Source organism: Varroa jacobsoni, unplaced genomic scaffold (genome assembly GCF_002532875.2).
Source record: "Varroa jacobsoni isolate VJ856 unplaced genomic scaffold, vjacob_1.0 contig00326, whole genome shotgun sequence".
NCBI lineage: Eukaryota > Metazoa > Arthropoda > Arachnida > Mesostigmata > Varroidae > Varroa > Varroa jacobsoni.
This window is the reverse complement of record NW_019214449.1, coordinates 101,473-109,544: the sequence shown is the minus strand read 5'-3', so window position 1 is coordinate 109,544 and position 8,072 is coordinate 101,473.

Below are 8,072 nucleotides of genomic sequence, written 5' to 3'. Positions count from 1 at the left end.
GGTGCCCATTGGTATTTACTATCTTAATTATCCTGCGGTTAAAAGGAAGCCTAATAGATTTGTACTTACTTCTTCTAACCAGTGATAACCTTTGCTTTCTGTTTGTTTTACGTAGTTTCGGTCTGCGTGCTTTCAAAAATCAAATGTAACAAGCGAGTACATCTGGCAGGAGGAATTAAGTTAAAGCCACGATTAGTTCCCGCAGTCCTTGAAAAATTCAACATGTCAGAGCATTGAAGGTACCCGGAGAGAGTTCTAAGTAGATCAGGCGGTACCGTCTTTCTCTCAAGCGATATCACAATGGTCCTCTACAGTAGCACCCTTGAAGTGTGCTAAAACTCAGCGGTGTTTTCGGAAACTATACTGGATAGATTACATGATACCATGCTTGCCAGTAAGGCCTCGTATACGTTTCTTTATGATGGGTTCCATTTTGTTAACCAGAATCCCTAGGAGATACATGCGTCTGTAAGTGCCGCCTTCCCTCGGAATCAATAATACTTGTTTGAAGAAATCTCCCTTTCTGAAGATTTTCGTAGCAAGTTTAACCACTAAGAGAAAAAATTCCATAAGTATAACCTTCAGTGTTGCCGCCGGAATGCCATCTCGACTTGATGCCTTGCTCGGCTTGCTTCTTTCTTTTGCTGCCGTAGCCTCATATGTTGTATGGAATATATATGTATGGAATGTCGGACAAATCTCGATCTACCAAAGGTTCGGTGACTAAAAGACAATTTTCGTACTGTTTCTGAATTCTCCATTATTTTCGTTGTTTTCAGCTATATGCTCGGTCCTATTAATTGCGTTTTTTGGCTTCTACCAGTAAAGCCACTAGCTTTTCATGGCTATCTCTCCATGCCTTTGCTCGCTTTATCCTTTGGCGTGTCCTGGCACATTCTTGTCGAGGGAGGTTGACTTTCTCGTTCTATTAGTATTCTGGCCAAATAGGTTGCTGTCTTCTGAAATGAATTCAAGTTATTGCAGCTCTCATACAGCTTCTTGCGAGAATACTGAGAGCGGTATTTGGATGTTTTTTCCCTTAGCGTATCACAGAGAACTTCCTCGAGTGCATCGTCGCCTCGCGCCCCAGGTTGCCGAGGTCGTTCAAGCGCCGCTGGTTCTGTCTGCGCATAAACTGCTACTTCGTGCTCAATATAGTGATTATATCTGAGATTCTTTTCCAGCATTCTATCAGCGAATGGAAAGCGGCAGATTATTGAATCAACGTAAGATTCGTGCGCGCTTCACTAGAAAAATAGAAATAATTGAACAATCGCGGCAAGAAAGCAGAATTACTAGGGCAGTGTAGTCGTATTGCTACATGTAGACTGACAGTACCACGTAGTAAAATAATGAGATGCCTCAAGTGATACCGTGGGCTTACTTAAAACAGTCTGAACTGCAATGAACTTTTAGGGATAACTGTAACGGGGTGCCGACGGTAGTGCAACAGAGTCCTAGAATGGCTGGATTTCGGTTTTAGAACGAGGGCTTAGGTAAAAAAAGGACTGAATTAATGCTAGGCGAGATTAGGAAAAGTAACAGGATAGTGGCGCATAGCGTTTTGGCATGCAAATTCAGTACATATCGTGTCCAACAAAGGAGTGAATAAATCCATGAGTCTCGGTGGTTATAGGTAAACCCAAATTAGTTTTGTACATATATACATTAATGTTTGCCACCATAGAGGTCGAGCAGCAGCCTCTTAATTCAATTATTTATTTTTAAAGTAAAAAAAATGGTACATTCTCAATCGCATAATGTATTCCATGTCACTAGTATGTTTTACGTAATATCTGACGTAATATTCACATAACTAGATGAGAGACGGGCTCAGGTTTGATCGGGTTAAACCGGGAGTTCCGAATGGGATTCGAAATCCACACACGCTAATCTTGCTCAGTGTTTATAAAAGTATTTGGAGCCTGCAAATCGCACATGCTGACAGAGTAGAGTTAAAGCTTTCAGAGTTTTGAATGGCCCACAAGCAACGTTGGAGCAAATGAGATGGGGCTGCTTAGTTTTTCTATTTATAAAAACGAAAACGATGAACGAACGTACGATCCGACGAACGAAAAATTATTAAGGGCAACTTGTAGGACTATTTAGCGCTAGAACACACTGGTACATAGGATATTTTAATACATACGATACAAAAGATTTTGCTCTCTCTTTCTCTTACTCTAGCCCGGCATAATAAAGCCACTTTGCTTCCGATTGTGACGTTCCTCTTAAACTTTTATACCGATATTACCCTACTGGTAAAATTCGTCCTTGTATTCCTTGTAATAGTCCTAGTCGATAAATCAACTTGTCTCTAGTAAAATTCATATTATGAATGAATAACTCATATATATTAAAGGTCATACCTTCGAATACAAAAGTACTTGTTTGAAAATCACGCATTATGTATGCTACGCGGTATAGTTATTTTGTTAATTGAAAAATTTGCACATTAAAACAGCGCTAGCTCAAAAATATCTTCAGACTAGTTTTTTTTTTTGAATTATTAAAACAATTAATAAACTCCTCCTTCCTTTAAAAGAGCATATAATCTGCTCGACCTCCTTTGCCTTCGGCTAAGTCGTCGTACCACAAATTTGCATTATACGGATATCTTCTCAGTCCATTCATAATGTCCGATATACAACATTCGACGTAAAAACCATAACGAAGAAAAAGCTTAACAGGCAGACAGTGAGCTCATACGTTTCACTACATATATGTACGTACATCTTCTGACAGGACAGAAACTATGGTACAGGGTATTAACAGTTATCGATTTCGGGGTGATCCCTTTCGTAAGCAGCTTAGAGGTTAGAGTGCGTCCACGCTCTAAGCAGCTCAAAAAAAAGCGAAGGAAGCACCATTACAAATACGGCTCGACTTTGGATGCCCTTGGCGATTTGCAGTGCACGGTGCAGCGCACGTACGGCGTTGGACAGTTGCAGTCGACCCAATCTTAATCGAGCCTCGTTAGCCAGAAAACGTTGTTGGAAAACAGAATTCACGTGACGCGCAAGCGAACAAAGGGGCAACAAAAGTAGCCGGTAGAGAGGCAAATGAACATAAAGGGTACGAATTCAGCGGAAAAAAACTGAACAACCTGACATAGCACGATTCTTCATGCTGCGTTCGCGCTACTTAATAACCTAAATCTCAGAAAGCAAAGCCAGTTTCCATTCAATTACAGTCTTTCTCGTATCCAGTTGTCTCTCGTTCGGTTCCCACACATGAAACCTTTTTCGCCCACTTCGCGAAAACAAGGGCAGTCAATCTTTACCTATTTTTTTTCTTGGAACCAATCGACAAATGCGTAATTGAAAGTTAATTATATTGCCATGTTTGATAACATATCGTAGCTATAGGATTCACGATGCGAATGACGACGTTTTGCGAAATATTTCGCAACCTAAAACGTGCAGGAAAAATCTGCCAAGATTTTGCTTGCATATAATTCTGTGAAAAATATTCTGTCTGTTGTCTAGTACCCACAAAATTTTGGCCCTAAGCGGGTTAGGACACGTCGCATCTTAAATGTTAATAATACCTAGGGACTCAATCCACACGGTTTTCAGTTTCAGCAACCAAACAATAGATGTGGAATCTGCTAACGGCCCCCGGGAAACATTTAGCGTATACTGGGGCTGCCTGCTTCGTAGGAGACTTCCCAATGCTTATAGAAAAAGGTACGCTTTGACTTTTCTGCAAGTATGTGTTCATTATGGTCTCATAATGATAGAAATTCTAAAGATTTTGCAAAATGCGTATTAAATATCTAAAAAAAATGTATCAACATTTCGTTATTAGAAATCGTTTGCTTTTTTGTGTTTTAGGTCCGATATTTAAGCCGTAAAGCATGATTTCAAATAAATGGCTTTTCTTATGAAACGGACCGTGTATCTATGCCCCAATTTAAACGTTATCCTTTGCGCCACCACGGAGATATTAGAAAACATCGTTTGACAAGATTCTAAGATCGTCCCCCTAATTTTAATAATGCTATCCATAAAAAAATTGCCGTAAATAATTTTGCTCTGTAAAACCTTAAATCTCTTACCATAAATAACCCCACCAATTAAAATTCAAATGACTACATTTTACCATAACAAATCCTCAGTTACGCATATTTTCGTATGCTGTACTATTTAACATTATTGCACATATGCTATTATTATAAGAATATTATAAATATCACAACCGGTTCACGTCCGTAATATAACAAAAGCTCTCTGCCCCTTCAGTGGAACAGAAAGTCTGCCCCACTTCACACGGGGATCATAATGACGTTCGAGTTGTCTCCCTGTATTTCTATCCTTGCGCAGGCGTTGTGACATGAAGGATCCAGCCGTTCGAAGCCCGAAGTCGATCTAAGGTTTACATAAGTCGAAAGTCCTGTTGATCAGGGAGCATCTAAAATGCCTCACTACATGTAGCATTTTCATCAGGAAGTGTCCCAATCGAAGAAAAGGGGATCGCTCAACTAACCACCATTGCTCCCGCCAGCTCTGTTTTCATTGGCTACAGAACGTCGTTCCGCCAGCAGTCTCTGGCGAGGATCAACTAGTGTACTATAATTGTTGTCTCTCGTATAAATATATGTGAATATTAATTAAATTCATTCTTTATATGAGACGTTAAAAAATTGTGATAAACATATACATTTTTTATTTTTTCCTGTACGTCAGTTTGTGCTCAGCATTTGATTCCGTGCACTCTTTTTTTAGTTTTCCGCTTACATCCAACTAAAATCCTACTGTATCGCAAGGCCGCTTCCAAACTTAAAATTTGCCGAGTGTTTGCTATCGAGCAAAAATTAACGACCCCCCTATAAAAATAGTCAAAAATTCAAAAAATTAAAAAATTCAGTCCATTCTTAGTTTGGATTAATGTTGCAGGGTTCCTTCGTGCCGAGGGATTTTTAAAGGCAACCGACTATCCTATCAATTAAGTCTTGGTGGACGCATAACGTGACGGAGAACGCTAAAAAAGAAATTCAAGATACTGGGTGAAAATTTTGAGAAAGAAATATCTCTAACTTATCCAACGTGCCAAATTTAGATGACCGTACCGCCATTATCCACGACGTTTAAGCCACTTGAAATACTCTTATATGTTTATATGTACCCAATACGAATCTCAAGCCAAAGTAATTGATTTCTTAGAAGCAAAGAGTATATATACTGAGAAATTATTACCACTGTTAGTATTATAAAGCTCAGTTGAGTCGTCCTGCAAATGTGAGCATGTAGTACTTACCTAATGTGTCTACTTCTAAATAACTTTTCCAATAGGTAAACCACCCTAAGCTTTAATTATATATCGTATATGATAATAATTAGTTCATTTCTTAATAAATATCCACTTACCGATAATTTTTTTCCAGCTTTTTTTCTGAAGTTCTGAGCACTTTAATGCCAGAACCTCAAGCATGACTAGTATAACGTTGCTATCTACCAACCCTGCTTCTCATATTCATAGTTGAATGAACATACAATAAAACCGCTATTAACAAGCGTATCTGTCAACCTGTTGTCTTTCGTCAAGTTCCTCGGCCGCATAATACTCCTTTCTGGTCTCGCGAAACAGATAGCGCGTTCGAGAACTGAGAGATCTTAAAATTTGCAAAATAGTTTTATGATTAACCTGCGCACCAGTGGCTGAGAAGGAACCACCGGGCGAGTTAAGAAAACTTTCAGCATCCCCAGGGACCCTAAATTAACGAAGGCCACAGTTGTGAGTAAAAGAGAAGTAACATCAAGGATACGTCCGTTATATTTGTCACATAATTCCGTTCGCAGACTTAGGCTGATTCGTCTGCTATGCTTTTCAGTTCTGCAGCGCCACTAGCTAAATCTGCTTTCTCGTGACTAGCGTGTCCTGTACATCCACACAAAAGTGCAACTCAGTTCTTTACCCGCATATGTATGGGTTTGGTTCATCTTTCTCCTTTTCCTACTCTGGGCCTAACCCCGTAAGATTTATAAGAAAAGCCGGAACAGTCCCGTTCAGTGTTAGATGAGGCAGCACCGGTGCGTCCGCCTTGTGAGTTTACTCAAATCTCACAAAATGCTTATACACATTAAGTTACAATAACGCGCAACCGGCACAAACAGGTGCGTGGAAAAACAGATTCGCGGAGTGAGCAAGCAACCCATGAAGGTGATGTGGAGCGGCGCCAGTGTAGCGATACCTGCATCAATAGGACAGTCAGCAGGCCACTCAATGGTAGTAACGTATTGGTCTTTTTATAACAAACTGCTACCGAATTTTAAGAGGCTCATCCAGTTCGGCTGTTGCTTACCGAGTCGACGTCGCTGCTTTAAGGCAGGAAAATGGCTGTAAACAAAAGTAGCCTCTATGCCATACTGCTCACTTGGATATCACTACCGATGGCGCTACAGGGACTCTCTTGGCACAGCCAGCCTTTACTTATATCACTGGACACCAGAGGGCGAAGCGGGGAAGGACTGGCGTGGGCGCTACATTTTTGGTTACTGGCCTTGCAGAAAAAAGGAAGAGTGCGAGTTATAGGATATCAAAGAGAACGGTCGACCAAGCTGGCCCAGAGGGAATTAACGGCAACCGGCCATCACTTTCAATGGCCACTAAGGGTCATGGATTCATGAAAAACCATGACCACATCGAAGCACTGGGGATACCAGAGGGTCTAGGGAAAATTGGTTATATAAACGCGAGTATCTCGAGGGAAGACAAAGCTATGAGACATGTTGATAGCTGCTGCAACCGAGATAATTGATGAGGAAGCAAAGAAGGGAGAGAAACATAAAAAGAAAGATCGTCCAAGGGCAACAAATCAAGATGCAAAAAAGGAGCGAGAGTCAAAAGGTGCGCGAGTCTATAAAATCTACTTCGATATGGCACAAGCAGCCTCCGCTGTCTCTCTGTTTTCAGGTGCAATGTTGTTAGCTATCGTAGGGGGATACTATGGCTGATATTCTGCTAGATATATTTTTGGCCGTTCAAGAAGAGAAAACGCCGATGTAGCGGTGACCATCGATGAAGACTCCGCGGAAGTTGGATTGTTATTTCCAGTTCCGACCGAAGAAAAAGACGGGAAACTGGGTCATTAACTATGCGCATGCAACGATAAAAGGCCATGGAACAAAGGAAAGTGAGAAGCACCATAAATTGTTTAATTGTGTCGCTGGCAAACAAACATTTAGTAATATAGAGTAAGTTACGAGAACCTTACCGTTAACGTCGACGCAATGGAGAGTGGAGTACGTGGTATATAATGAACATATGTCCATACAAGGGCAGGACAAAATGACTTGATAGTTTTGCCCTACAGTCAAAAGGATGTTAATCTTGTGGAGAACAGCTGATTAAACGTCGTGGCCAAAACAATGCTCGTGTTCAACGTTCTTACCATTTGTATTGCCAAACGTATGTCAAAATTTGTAAGTTTTCTGAATTTTTTGAATTTATCAGTAAATCAACTCCAGAAAAACAAGAAGGCGTGTTGTTACTTGATGGCGGCTCGAAGAGATAAGGGTACGGGTCGTATTTTAAGGACCATGAACTGGAACTGATACGTTATTAAATAGTTTCAGTATATATTACGTATGCGTATTAAACTTGGAAACACATGATCAATCAAAGGACACGTTATATGACAAGAAATAACCGTCTATATTAATTGGACACCGGTTTACTAAAACCACGGCGATAATTGGTTAAATTGTTAGGTTGGAAAAAGTTCATGCACCTTTCACTTCAAGTTATTATTCCTGTAATAATAAATTATTATATTACATACTGCTCCGGATTCTCTGCTATTTGTTAATATATTTATTTATTCCTTTTCGCCAGAAATTTTCAGCCATGCGTTAGAGAACTTGTCCGCGCAAATACGCAGAGCTAGACGAAGGGTTTGTAATTTGGCAAGCTGGAGTCAGCTCCGGAGAATGTGTAGTGTGTAGCAGAATCATCCTTTCAAAGCCTAGTAGGGTGACCTTAACAATCTTGCTGTATGTGACCTTATGTTGCTACGGAACAGGGTGACCTGAAATTATTTGCCGGATCTTGATTAACATAGCCAATGCTAC